This window comes from Malus domestica, chromosome 13, assembly GCF_042453785.1.
Source record: "Malus domestica chromosome 13, GDT2T_hap1".
Taxonomy (NCBI): domain Eukaryota; kingdom Viridiplantae; phylum Streptophyta; class Magnoliopsida; order Rosales; family Rosaceae; genus Malus; species Malus domestica.
In genome coordinates this window covers 1776453-1791991 of record NC_091673.1, presented here as the reverse complement: position 1 = coordinate 1791991, position 15539 = coordinate 1776453, and the positions used below count along the sequence as shown (strand labels likewise).

General features: G+C 36.5%; 1 pseudogene; it reads right to left on the bottom strand.

Annotated features, from left to right (window-relative positions):
* Positions 1–7281: 7281 nt before the first annotated feature.
* LOC114820580 (nicotinate-nucleotide pyrophosphorylase [carboxylating], chloroplastic-like) lies at positions 7282–13649 on the bottom strand (annotated as a pseudogene).
* Positions 13650–15539: the final 1890 nt, after the last annotated feature.

The following is a 15539-nucleotide window of genomic DNA, read 5'->3' as shown; positions in this document are numbered from 1 at the left end:
GTAATATATTTCTTATATTTCGAGTACACTGAAACTCCCTTCGACCCATGCATGTCAGTTCACAAAAGTGAGATGCCAATTGGCATGTCCCCTGCAATAGCCAGCAGCAGGTGACGGGGACTTGGTAAGCATTGCATTTGGTGCGAAGCCGACGTCTGCAAAAGTGTTTTGTGCTGCCGAAAAAGGAAGATGAAGCTTCTCCTTTTCTCCCTGGCGTTTCTTTGGGTGGATTATAGTTTTTCCAATGCCCCCATCCTTCCCCCACCCTTTTTTCTTGACCAAATTGGAATATATTTTCTTAAAAATATACTCACAGCCCTATAAAGTTGCATCATTCCTACATAAAAAAACAGAGTCAGTGATGGATTGGATAAGAGAATAGAGGGATGTATAAGCCGACCCTAGCCAATTTTCCTTCATCATCATTGGTGACTCATGTCAATGTCGACTTGTTACTTTGTTTGATTAATTACTTTTTTTTTTTTTTGGGAAAAGGATACGATTAGGCCTTAACCGCCCTCCTTTGGTCTTTTTTCTAATGCTTTGTCAAATTTTCTAATGCTTTGTCAAATTAGGGCTACTAAAGGCCTACAATTCATTTCCTCTACGTCTAAGAAACCCTAAAGTGAAAAAGAGAAAAGAAAAAGTAAGTAAATGGTCAGTTGAATTAGCGACATCTTGTTTTTATTCAGTTAGAAAATATTACAAATTTGACACACCTAAATATGAGAACAATATATATATATATATATATATATATACACACACACACACGAGTTTGATAATAAGTTGTGAATCATTGTGACTTGTTATGACATGTGAGTTTGCTTTTTCAATATCTTTGAAAATATCATATCGTTTATCAAAAGAAAAATATATATAAATAAAACCCCACATTAACCCATGAAAAAAAAAAAAATTTGCCCACACTATCAAGTTGATGGTGATACTCATTCACCCTATTTATCATATCGGAATTTGAAATTTCGAGATCTATATAGTGGATAGATATGAATCTCAAATTTTAAATTCATGCTCATAAATAAAGTAGATGATAAATAGAGTAGTGAACAAAAAATATACCCACTTTGAAAGCCCTTTTGTTCCCTGCTCTATTTTGGTAACCCCCAAAGTCAATATAGCCATGAAAGTAATGCATGCATTAGAAAAATAAATAATTAGTGCGTGCACTAAATTAGGTTTAATTTACAATGCATAACGGCATGAATTGGGTGTAAAAAGAACAATATAGTAGCATTTTCAGGCATGATGATAACATACTCTAGGCGTGACATCACCCACCCTAAAAAAACCCATATTAGCCGGATCCTCTTTGTGAGAATCCTGGGAATCCTCAAATCGTGTCCGCTCATCATACATTGTGTAACCAGAAATCATTTTAAATTAAATATAAATAGTACCTGACGAAAACTAATGATATATGATAAACGGACATAATTTGAGAATCTCCACAATTCTCATAAAGAGAATCCGGAGATGATCCTCCTGGATATTAGCCAACCCTAAACAAGAATTAAACAAATTAAGTAAGATTCACGTCGTACAAGTACACGTAGATATCTTTCAACATAATCCTTGAAAAGTTTGGTGTGCTCTCACAAAGAAATGATTCGTTCAATGAAATTAGAGTAGTGTGGTGAATTATGCATATATTTACCCTTAATATATATATGGTCGGCTACAGCGTCGAAATGACGTTGTCTGTGCATGCAAGTCCACTAACCCTATGGCCGGTCGGTAAATATCTCAATCAAACAGTGATATATATAGTTAGTGCTAATTCATGATGTTTGAAGGCTTTCTTATATTTGGCATTCATCGTCGAACGTAGTTTGGTGATGACAAAGAATACAACTAGGAATGATAGAGTAGATGTAATTAACTTTATCCCATTGGTTGTTAGTTGTATATATCGCTTGCTACATCATGCAATATTAGAATGTAATTATCATAGTATTATTTGTTTGAAAAATAAACAGGGTTCATTTACTGTATGAATATATGTAAATAGTCAAATCAATTTAAATTCACTACTTTGCTACGTCATGCGGTATTAAAATCTATTCATCCTAGTATTTGATGCTATAAAATAGCCAAAACTTTATTTTAAATCTACAAAAGAAAAAAAAACATATCTCCAACATAGTCTATAAAAGTGTCTCTGTTATAGCAAAATGATCAATCACTCTTTAAAAATGCAGAGCAACTATTCATCAGCTAAATATTAACAAAATAATAAAACTCAAGGGTGGACTCTTGAGCAAGGAGGAAAGGAAGAAAGAGAAGCATGTTTTAGAAAATGAATGGGTTGAATTTAAATTGTTAATTAAAGTTTGTTAAAATATAAAATGTTGTTGAAGGTCAAAAGTTAAACCAAGTAGCTAAACTAGTTTTTAACATTGTCCAATTGCTAGATTAACAAAAATTTAAAATTTCTCTCAAAATATGAGTTTCCTAAAATTACACGTCAGAAAGATAAGATTCATGTACCGTGGAAAGCTAATAAAATACTCAAGTTAAACTAAAGTTAATTACTTTGATGTAGCAAGTAGCATAATGCTTTTTGGGTCAATGATGTAGCATAATGCTTGAGAAAGAGATCGAGACGTATTTCTTTTTCCCTTAATACATCAAGATGGAACTAGAGGTTTTGATTATGGTCATATATGTATGTACATTATTGTGACTGGTCATCGTCATTATATCATAATCGTTACATTTTTATTGGTTCGCCTTATACAATTAAATTCTTGAATGGTTCAAATCTCTCTCTTAAACAGTGAGAATTTCTGAATTTATCGGCTCTGAACACATAAATTCAGAAATGATCTGAATTCAATAATCTGGGCATGCAATACTGATTTGGACACTCAAATTTGGTTGCTTCAATCAATAGAAACTGCCCTCTTAATTAAGGATAATGCATCTGGTTGGTCAAATCTCAGGCACAGCTTAAATGCACGTGCAGCTTTAGCTATCTATAATTATTCAAAAATTAATACATACCAAATCTCTATATATATGGTCCTTTTATTAGGTCTGATATATTGCATCTGAGAACTTCTGACTTTGGTGCATTTAGTCACATGCCCTGTTTCAACGTTTAAGGATGGAATATTATTTCAATATCCTTAATATTTCATTGTCGCGGTAACTCTAGACACAAAATTAATCAAATTACTAACACATAAAATAGATCATATTACTAATACACTATATAATGCAGACAAGTTTCGCTTATGATGATATTCGTCCTTGGTAAAACATATGATAATAGAGTTCATATTTCGTAAATTCTGTCAGCAATGTAATCAATTTTGCGTGTAAGTATTGTTAGTATTTCAATCATTCGTATTTGTAACAGTTAGCTTAATAATCAGTCACATTGCTTAACTTATTATAAGCTCAAAAGGAGGAGGAGGAATTACCCCTAGCTTTTGTGGGATGGTAGTTGGGGATACGATAGCCATTTCTCCTCCTTTGATTCTCACAAAACGGATGATCTTATTGGCTTGAGATCGCCCTTTCAGTTGACACCACTACAATATTTCAATAACTTCCCACTTCGAATTCCACCACTTTAAAAAGTAAATCATACAATTTTATTTTCTTGCTCCCCTAAGTAATCATAGGCAAGCCACGAAATGGTGGTGATATATACAGCGTTTAGGGGGCATGAAAGGGAAGGAAACCGTTTGAGTCTAATTGCCCCTAAATCGATTAAGTATTTTTTCACAAAAAATTAGTGCAAATACAAAGAAAATAAGAAACATAACCCGACAATGCATAGAGAACTTGCTTACGCGCCCATATAACGCAATGTGATATATTGTTTTATTTTTAATTTACATACGTTAATAATTTAGAATACGCAGCTCGCTTACAAAAGGTTTAGAGAAGTCTTTCTCCTGTAAAGTGGGCTGTGAGGTATTGTGATTGACCTAGTGGGTTACCCATAGGACATGTACGTTGACGCAGTAGGGCTACCCGTGCTTCGGTTTTGAAGTAGAATCTCGAGACTGTCGGCCATCCTCAACAATAATTTCATTCGTGCTCGGAAACAACAAGCATAGTGAAAACAAAAACCCTCCCTGAAATTTCAGGAGATTGAGAAGGCATCCCAATGTAAGAAAAAAAAAGGAAGGGCAAGTTACCTACAACTACCTAAAATTTAGGGTCGATTTCAAACTGGTACTCGAACTTTGATACCTCAATAAGCTCATACCCGAACTCACAAACACCCCTACATTTAACTAAGTTTGTTAACCCGACCGTTAGTTTTTTCGTTAAATTCTTATGTGGCAAATAGTAGGTGCCTTTTTTTTTTAGAGCTTTAATGAAAAGGGCTTGGCCAACAAATATTTAACAAAAAATCATCCAAAAATGTTATTTAACCAAAAGGGCTAAAACTTTAATAAAAAATCATCCAAAACTATTGTCTACATGTCAAACTTACAAGCCCAACCCGCTACAAATCTACACTTTCGTAAATATCCTAAATGATTTGATATTGTCTTGACTCTTCACCTACCTTAACCTAGCACGAAATCACCATAATAACTCCGTGTCTTCCTATCAAATCGAATTCCCCCATTTCAAAAACAACCAAATCAAAGTTCAAATCAAAGTTCAAAAAGGAAGCATTCATCGGAACAAAGTCACCAAAACAAGTTCAAAGAAGTTTAATGGCAGAAGCCGGCGAAAAAGTGTCTGGAAAAAAAAATCAAAACATAAAACTGTTTCTAGATAACCCAAAATATAACACTGTTTCTGGAAAAAAAAAATCAGATACAATGTTTGTTTTGTCTGTGCACAAACAAACAATGTATCTGGAAAGAAAAGAACCAAAATCCAGAAACAGTGACTTAAATTTCAGAAACAATGACTTAAATTTTAGAAACAGTTATTTGGATTCAAAAAACAGTGACTTAGATTCCAGAAACAGTCTATGTTTTAACCTTTGACAGTTTCTTTTCTTTCATGCATCAGTTGATTATATTTAAGAAATAGGGTGCTTATTTTTCTTTGAATCCAAATACAATGAATTTCACTATTTCTTTTCTAGCTTACATTTAAGAAACAATGTGTCTATTTCATTTGGATCCAGAAACAGTAATTTAGATTTCAGAAATAGTGTTACTTAAAATCCAGAAACAATTTATTTTTACAATCCAGAAATAGTGACTCATCGTTATTATTGAATAGCATGTAGATCTCTAATTTATTTTCTGGAGAAACAAACGATGAACTCCACTGATGAATAAAAATTGAAAAACAGTACCTCGAATACACTATGAATAATAATAATGATCACATTTCAACGAAATAATACAAAATATAAATTAAATAGCATGAGGATCTATATTTTTGTTTCAAAGAAAAAGAAGGTGGTCTGCAAAACAACGATGAACTCCATTAACGATGAAAATCTGGAACTCAACCTAAAAAAGTTAGGGGTAAAATCGACAAATCATAATTTATTATAGTTGGGCTATTTTTAGTTAGACTACTTTAATATGGATCTTGTACTAATCATTAAACAAAACCTATAACATGGTATTTGATTAAAACTAAAACTTTTCAAGGCTTTTTCATTATTATTATTTTCAATTTTTTTGCTGCTGAATGTGCTGAATGCTAGTTTAAAAATACCCAGTATTTCAAGTGGCTATATTTTAAATATGGGACACTTTGGATGCGGTCCCTAACTATCAATATTCTTTGATTGAAACCTTGTTAGTTTTTAGTTTTTGATTGAGGTCCCTAACATTAATGTAATAATGTAAGTTACTATATTTTTTAAATTAAAAATTAAAAATTGAAATTTGTAATTGTTTATATTAATGAGATTTTAAATAAAACCCATAATTTATGGGATTAAAAATAATAAAATATAAATTATACTCTCTATTATATTGTGTGTGTGTGTGTGTGTGTGTGTGTGTACATATATGTATGGGTACATTAACCAAAATTAACAAAAAAAGTTATTGTACCAAAACATGGATACATTCTCAAATCAACGAAAAAGAATGTACCCATATAAGTTTAAACATAGATTAAAAATTTTGAATGGATTTTATATTAAAAAAGGGTACATTTTACATATAACAAATTGATATATTTGAGAATGGGTACATTTAAGATTAAAAAAATTGAAAAATTATATGAATGGGTACATTTAAGATTAAAAATTAAGAATCTTTTTATATATATAAAAAAACTAATAGGTACAAACTTAATTTAATTTAATTTTTTATTATTTTGGAAATGTTTGAATTGAAAATTAATTAGAAGTTTAATAGAGGTGTGAGTATTAAACCCTAAATTAATTACTAATTTTTATATTAAAAAATTATATAATAAACATGTAAATTCATTATCACATTAATGCTAGGGACTTGAATCAAAATTTAATAACTAATAAGGTCTTAGTTAATAAACAGTAAGAATTAGGGACCGGATACTAATTTTTCCTTTAAATATTTAGTTTAATTTAAAAAATAACGTAATCATGTACCAAATACACAATTAAGAATTTAGCTGAGGATAAATGGATAATGTATTATTTAAATGTATAGCATATTACAACTTGTCAAACGCTTTGTATTTTACAAAGCTCTACTGTATTTTGCATTACAACAGCAATTAGGTACGTAATACAGTCCTTGTCGTCGTCGTCATATCAGTTGTCAAATGGGAATAGGATATAAAAAATTTAGAATTCATGACATGAGACTCGGTCTTCGACGATGTATAATATGTCAAATTGTGAAAAACTTCAAGGGGCACGAGGTCAAGCATAAAGAGGGCATGCCACCATTTGCTGTCTTCAAGATACATTTGGCTCCCGTAAGAGGGTTTTGTACCAATTGTTGACGAGTTCAAAGTCACCAACTTACCCAGCTGGTAACTTCTGGTAAACGTTTGAAATGTACAGGCCTTGTTTATGATAACAAAGACGATCATGCTCTTTTTGTAGATACAATTTTCACAGCCTCAAACGATGAAATTATACACTGCCACCGTTTTATTTTAATGGAGCAGCAGTACACCCTATCTACAAGCAGCAGATTGCAGTAATATCACAGATTAAAATTTTTATTTCTCGCACAAAACCAAAACCTAGACAACGTATTATGGCCAAGAAGAAAAAGAGTGTGATTTTACTATTCACCAAAAAACTCCGGATGACAGACTAAACAACATAAGTCATGCCAAGCCAGCAGGTTCAATGGCAAAGATTGGGAAGCTACGATGTTACCTAGAAATAAAGTCAACCCGTGTTTGTCCAATTTTGTGTACGGTTTCAAGAGTAACATTACCAGATGCCTGTTGTGGTGAAGCAGAAGTCAGAAATAAAAAGCAAAAAATCTAATCCATGAGATTAGTAGTTATTTTCCCACACCAACACATATTGAAATTAACTGCTAGCATGAAGGACAGCATATAATCTCTTCGAAACCAGAAGGGTCACAGAGGAAGTGGTTAACCTAGATATAAAGAAAGAGTCTTCAACAGAAAATAGTGAAACTACGATATAAGATGTTTATGGAAAGTTCCAAACAGCCGAACAATCCACATTTTCTACACCGAAATTATGAAATGGCATGGCGAATGTGATACAATAGAAAAATTGAATACAAAATTTAAGGTCCCTCAGTTTCGAATCTCCGTTCAATCAATTTCACAGCTTGTTCGAGCATAAATACATCAACATCCCCATTTGGTAATACAACCATATTATCCAACATCATCTGCGTCAAGGAAGTCTTTGTTTGAGATGCATATTCCAGTACCTTTTCTATCTCCTCAATTGTCCGGGTCTCAACCTGGGAATTAAACACATGTATCCACATGCACACGCGAGAGAGGGAGGGAGAGAGAGAGAGAGAGAGAGGGAGGGAGGGAGGGAGGGAGGGAGGGAGGGAGGGAGGGAGGGAGGGAGGGAGGGAGGGAGGGAGGGAGGGAGGGAGGGAGAGAGAGAGAGAGAGAGAGAGAGAGAGAGAGAGAGAGAGAGAGAGTGGGAATTAAACACATGTATCCACATGCACACGCGAGAGAGGGAGGGAGGGAGGGAGGGAGGGAGGGAGGGAGGGAGGGAGGGAGAGAGAGAGGGAGGGAGAGAGAGAGAGAGAGAGAGAGCATTCTGTAACAGATTGCAGCATGTTGATGCACAAAATCAGTGAGGACTTTGGTACAACAGAAAATGTTATGTTTGTGACCTTCATTAGATTGCTCTGGTCACTAGTGTGGATAAGTAAGTAAATGGATAAGGACAAGGAAGCAAACACAAGATGTACGCGGTTCACCCAGATTGGCTACGTCCACGGAGTAGAGGAGTTCTCATTAATTGTGAAGGGTTTACACAAATACATAGGTTCAAGCTCTCCTTTAGTGAGTACTAGTGAATGATTTAGTACAAATGACATTAGGAAATATTGTGAAAGAATGATCTCTATTTATAGAAGAGAGTTTCTAGTTTCATTCTCACATTGACACGTGTCGTGTTGTGATTGGCTTCTGATGTTGACACGTGTCGCGCTATGATTGGCTTTTAATGTCGACACGTGTCGCGCTGTGATTGGCCTCCTGGTTGGAGGGAAACTCTTCTGGGTCCTTGACGATATAACGTTGACCAGTGCTCAGTAGTTTCGGGATTGGTCAAGTATGGTACAAACAGTGCTCCCCTAAGTTCTCAAGTGAAGGAAGCTCTTCGGTTGGGGACTTGCAAGATCCAAGCCATTGAGTAATCACGATACTTCTAAGTACCGAAGTGTGGTATCATTTTCACTTGCCTTATCTGTCTCATACGTAGATGTGACATCTTCTCTGGAAGTATTTTTCCTCCATCCAGGGGTGGTATCTTTAACCGATGAAAATGCATAAGGTAATGTATCAATTTCACTTGAAGGTTACTCGTAGTTTCGGGCTTGGTCAAGTGCGATACAAAACCTTATAGTAGGAGTCCCCTAAGTCGTTGAGCTAGGAGATTTGCCGAAAGAGGTAACAGACAAGGTAAGCAATCAGACTTCCAAGAAAGCAACCTGGATCGGAGGTTCGACTTCGGCTTCCGGTTGATTGTTCTCCTTCTCCTTGTGTCGTAAACAGCAATAAGGATAAGGAGAAGCAAATGGAGAATAGATGATATGAGATACTTTTACTTTTGAAGAAGTAACTTTCCACAGGCTTATTCTTGAACTAGGCTGGAAGGTTTTCTGGTTTCCTCCAGAGTATAAGGCCAACTCAAGAATTTGAGTGTCAAAACAAGTCCATTAAATCAAGAGTGCATTCGACCTTGATGATATGAGATACTTTTGCTGTTGACGAAGTAATAGATGAATCGGCACGTGTTCTGTTGCGCTTGTCTCCACATGCTTCCTTGTATCATTCTCACTTGCCCTATCTGTTCCTCAGGCAGATGTGGTATCCTTTCTAGAAGCATAAGATGTTGAAGATGAGTACTCGAGAGCAATGCCAAGTAAGTAATCAGGCAAGAGGTTACAGACGGTCAATTCCTGACTGGAAGCTTGATTCCAAGTGTTGACTGATTGGTCTCTTTCTCTTTGTCTTGCAGGTAAGAACAAGGACAAAGGAAAAGACAAGGAAAAAGCATGATATGAGATACTCTTGCTTTTAGCCCTGATGATATGAGATACTCTTACTCTGGTGTGGCTGGTTTGCATAGGTATTATTGGGGGGGAAGAAAGCTGAGTATTTCGAAAGGCTTCGTTGGGAGTGCCTTCTCAGATATGAGGAAGGGTTGAACATTTTTGCAGGTCTGCCTGTCCGTGAAGGATGGAGGTCGACATATATAGGAGTCTCCCTAACAACAAGTAGTAATGTTATTCATTTACCCTTCTTGGTCGTAGCAATGTAGTGGGAGTTGCAAGCTTCACGTGTTTTAACTTTGTCAGAGCACTTTGAAAAAGTAGTATGTGGTATCTGGAAAGCTGATGTTGCGTGTGAAGATTGCAGACAAGCTTTATCCAAGGAAATCTGGCTCTCGAAGTTCGGTTCGGTTTTCGAACAAGCAATCTTGTTGGGGATCTGACTCTCAAGATTCGGAGAACGGTGCCTTTTTAATTTTTTAGAAAGCAATCCTATTGGGAGTCTGGCTCTTGAGATTCGGATAGCAGTGCCTCTTCGATTTTTTGAGAAAGTAATCCTGTTGGGAGTTTGGCTCTTGAGATTCGGAGGGCGGTGCCTCTTCGATTTTTGAGCAAGTAATAATGCTATTCTTTTACCCTTCTTGGTCATAGCAATGTAGTGGAAGCTGCAAGCTTCACATGTTGCGTGTGAAGATTGTAGACAAGTTTTATCCAAGGAAATCTGGCTCTCGAAGTTTGGAGAGCGGTGCCTCTTTGGTTTTTGAACAAGAAATCTTGTTGGGGATCTGGCTCTCGAGATTCAAAAAACGGTGCCTATTCGATTTTTGAGAAAGCAGTCATGTTGCGAGTCCAACTCTTGAGATTCGGAGAGTGGTGCCTCTTCGATTTTTGAGTAAGCAATCTTGTTGGGAGTGTTTTCTCGAATGTGAGTAAAGGTTGGACATTTTTGCCAGTCTGCCTTGCCACGGAGCATGGAAGTTGACACACATTGGGACTTTCTAGTTATCAAGCAGTGGTGATGTTCTTTTACCCTTGTGGGTAATAGTAGGGTAGCTGGACCTTCAAATTTTATATGTCTAAACTTTGTTAGAGATCTTTGGCAAAGTTATCTGCGGTACCCGATGAGCTGATGTTGTGTGTGGAAAGTGGTGCCTCTTCGAATTCGGAGAGTGGTGCCTCTTCGATTTTTAAACCATCGACCTTGTTGCCTTTTCTTTTATAAGGGCAGCAATTGTGTGCAAGAAGTACATTCAGAGAGTTATTACTTGTAGGAATTTTCCCCTTACTTCAGAGATTTATTGCACCTCATTTCTCCTTCATCATTTTTTAGAATGTATGACCTATCCGACCGTCGTTTTGACTTGATCTTTAGTGAAGAGGTAGCCATGCCTTCTCAAGACAATATATGGCGCCCATCCTTCTTATTCCCTACTGGTCCTCTTACCGTTGGGGACTCTGTGATGAAGAATGATATGACAGCTGCGGTGGTGGACAGGAACCTTCTCACTCCCAAAGATAACAAACTACTTTCCAAATGGTCTGATGAGTTGGTTGTTAAGGATTCTCGGGCTCTCAGTGTTTAGTGTGCAGGTTCTGTGTCTAATATGGCCCAACGCCTATTTGCTCGAACCCGCCAAATTGAATCATTGGTTGCTGAAGTGATAAGTCTCAAACAAGAGATCAGAGGGTTCAAGCATGAGAATAAACAATTGCACAGGCTCGCACATGACTATGCTACAAACATGAAAATAAAGCTCGACCAGCTGCAGGAATATGATGGTCAGATTTTACTTGATCATCAGAGGTTTGTGAGTTTGTTCCAAAGACATTTATTGCCTTCGTCTTCTAGGGTTGTACCGCGTAATGAAGCTCCAAATGATCAACCTTTGGTGCCTCCTCCTTCTAGGGTTCTGCCTAGTACTGAGGCTCCGAATAATCACCCTCTGGTACCTTCTCTTTCTGGGGCTCTGCCGACTGCTGAGATTTCTTCTGAGCAACCTTTGTGAAGGCTCCCTCTAGTTTGTTTATTTTGATTCATGTATATGTACATATTTGTAACTTATCGGAGATATCAATAAACAAGCTTTGCTTCATTTCAACGTATTGTGTTAAATACACCAAGGCCTTCTTCACTAAGTTCTTTAAATTTTTCCTTTTGTTGAAGTATGTTGAAGCTTTGTGAGTGAAGCATGTAGGTTGAGGTAATGCTTCCTTAATTTTCCGAGTGAGGAAAACTTCTCATTTGGAGACTGAAAAATCCAAGTTACTGAGTGGTCGTGAGACTTCCGAGTATCAAGGTGCAGTAGCATATGGTAGGAGTCCCCCAAGTCTTCGGTCGAGGGAGTTGACGAATAAGGCATTTCCTTTCTAAGTGGTAGCCCAAAACTCATTCTTCATATATATTTGTTATGAAAGCTGTTAGGCCCAAAGAAGAGGAAGTCTAGGCAACAGACTCTATTAACTAAAGACTTGGGGGACTACACACTATGTACCATATATGGGTTTCCGCAATTGGGTCTCATGAAAAATACTTGGGGGACTTAGCCCATCACTTATGTACTGAGGAGCGAACTCTTATTCTATAAAAGGGACTCCCTTATTTTCATTAAAGAGCACCCATTATTCATGTATTGAGGAGTGAACCCTTATTCTATAAAAGGGACTCCCTCACCTTCATTAGAGAGCACCCATTATTCATATATTAAGGAGCGAACCCTTATTCTATAAAAGGGACTCCCTCACCATCATTAGAGAGCATCGCCGCCTGCTGAGCAACCGCCTCGTCTCGAGCACCAACTCTAGCTCATCATTTTTGTATTGAGGAGCGAACTCTTATTCTATAAAAGGGACTCCCTCACCTTCAACGCACAAGCTGAGCCAACTAAGGCAATATAAGCCACAAGCAGAGCAGCGTCGCAACATGTGCTACTTCTGGTTGAGCATCATTTCAGATTGGGCACCGCCTCATATCGAGTATCAATTCTAGACGACATCTAGTTACTTCAGCCCACACATGGACTGAATTTCAAGTCTCCAGCCAAAAGACTCCCTTGACTGAAGACTTGGGGGACTACTGTTTATACTATACTTAGGGCCTCCGTATTTAGATCTCATATAAATACTCGGATGACTCAAATGTAATTATGTAATAAATGAATGGGCAAATATGTAATACGTGAGGATCCCTTATTCTATAAAAGTGCCTCCTCACCCTCACAAACCTCAAGCTCTCATCCTCACATATAGAGGCCACAAATCTCACAAACAGAGAGCTCTCTCAAACTCTCTCTTTCTCTGGGGGACTCCCTCACACTTGTAATCCATACATTCATACAGAGAAGAGAAATACAATCAACACCAGTGTGGACGTAGCTCAAACATTGGGGTGAACCACGATACATCTTGTGTTCTTTACTTTCTTACAGATTTACGGTCAAATTTACGTTATTCCAAGACCTCCGGTTTTATGCATCAACACAACATAAATGCAGGACATACAACTTACATCACACATAATGTCGGTAAAAAACTCAGAAAGAACTAAGGATGTCATAAATCATGGTAGAAGCAAGATAGTGAACTATGTGATGAATTGCAAAAAGTTTGCACCTTCACTAGTAGATCGTTTAACAGGACTTACGGTGTTGTAGTATAAATCTTGAGAGTTTCCAAAAATTACCTCAACCTCCATCTGAAGATTCAGGTCTACAGATTTGACGGCATTTGTGATGCCTCCAGCAATTGTTATATGATTATCCTTTATCATTACCATATCAAATAACCCATTATTCTGTGATTCCGACCTCCACCAATCCTGGGGCAAGGCCGCAAGAGGTTTTCTTTAAGGTCAAGCAAAAATTAATATACAACTGACAAGAACATGTGTGTGTGTGTGTGTGTTGGTTTGTAGAAGAAGCAAGGATCTACATCGCCCACTTGTCCACAGTCCACCAAACGTAAACCCGGAGCAGTTTTTCTCGTCTCTAAATTACATGCAGGGCTTGCAAGATCTGCCATTGCCTGTGGGAAACACGGATATAAAAAATCGTTCCTTTACACAGCCAACAAAAGTTTTCATATTACTACACATTAATGTGAGGAACGAAGTTACTTTTGCGCGCGTCCTGAGCATGACAAAGGATTTAGGAATACATTATTCAGCACATTCTCATCATGAAGCTAATGACCATTAGATAGAGACTAGACTAGTCGTAGTTGACATCGCTATGGGAAAATTTGTCAAAAGCATGTTCTATTAACTTTCTCTTAAAAAGAACAGACACACAATGAAATCTACTACAACACTAAACAAATGAAGTAACCATGAATGACAATATTGTTGAACTGAAACAGATAAACAGACAACCTACGACCAACAAATTATAAACCACTACTGCTGCCACTGAGAATTGCCCTGAATTATGATGTTAAGGACAAATTTAAACAACACACATCATATAATTCCACGGTGAAGCATGAACTAGAGATACAAACTTTAAAGAAAAAATTTGTAAAAATCATGAAAACATAGCAAATTGAGTAATATGTACCTTTAATTTGCGCACGAGAAACATTCATAAAACGAATAAAAGAGTAACGAAAGTATGGTGGGGTGGAGGAAATTGCTTTTTACCTGACTGGTGATCGAAGGTGGAAGCAGAGGGGAGGAGGGTGGAGAATCAAACCAGTAACGGAGTAAGAGTTGCACGAATTTTGGGGAGAGAAACAATACGAACTCGTAAAACCCAGGTCTGTTCACGGCCGTCACTAAAGAGTATCCCAGTGGCCATGCATGTCTTTATATTTTTTTTTTTTCCATTTTAATAAGTGGTGTCTTCAGTTGTACGTAAGAAAAAAAAGCTTGAAATGTTTACCCCAAATCCCGCCGAGGAACTCTTTGACAGTTTGAGAATGATAAAATGTCAAAGGGTATTGAGTAGGGCATTTGATCCATAAACAAAACTAGTAGGCTGCACTGCACCAGACACATGGTTTAATTTAGTTAATGTCCTGCTTAATTAACCATATTTATATCAAATCTCTCTAATTTTTGTCTAATTCATGGATGGTAGCGACTTCTCAGAAATATTTTTTTGGCAAAAAATAGCAACACCGAATGATGACATGGTTAATTTGTAGGCACTTTCTTGGAACCCTGCCAAAGAAGCCGTTCATAGTTTGCAACTTTGCATCAGACTTCTAATTGTCACGTTTTATATACAGGTATAGACCAAACTACACCACGTTCCCAATACAATACATGAACAAAATTAGGTAGGAGACTAGGAGCTGTTTTCATATAAACTTAGACGTAGAAGAGATTATTTTTCAGTGTGCCAGTAACATGGCCGGTATATCAAGTGTCATAATACAAGTAGTTGGATACTTTAAAAAAAAAATCAACTATTTATATTATGACACTTGATATAACGGATCAAGTTTTGGTACACTAAAAAATGTCTTCATACGTAAAGTTGGTTATGTTTTTGTCTATACAAAGCATATCAAGTCAAACACATTTCAAAAAATTTCAATACTATTATAATTCAAGAGCATCTTGTAGTGCCCCCTTTCATTCACATTCGTGCCTTAGAAGCAAAGGATAAAATATTTATTGCGACTGTCAAATAGTTACATGGTGTTACTCAAATGAATACAATGATAATGGAATATGTCATAAGCTTGAAAAGTATTGACAAATAAATACGCATTGAATTTATGAACATCACGAGGCGTATGATAATCATATTTATAGAGATGAGTTTTCGTTTGAATACAAAATGATACAATTTAAACTTGAATATTCGCTAATTTATTATGTGATTTTTCCAAAATGGCTGCTAGCGTGCGCGTTTGTTCAACTTATTAACAATCATGATCATCCACGGCAACGGCATTCAAACACAA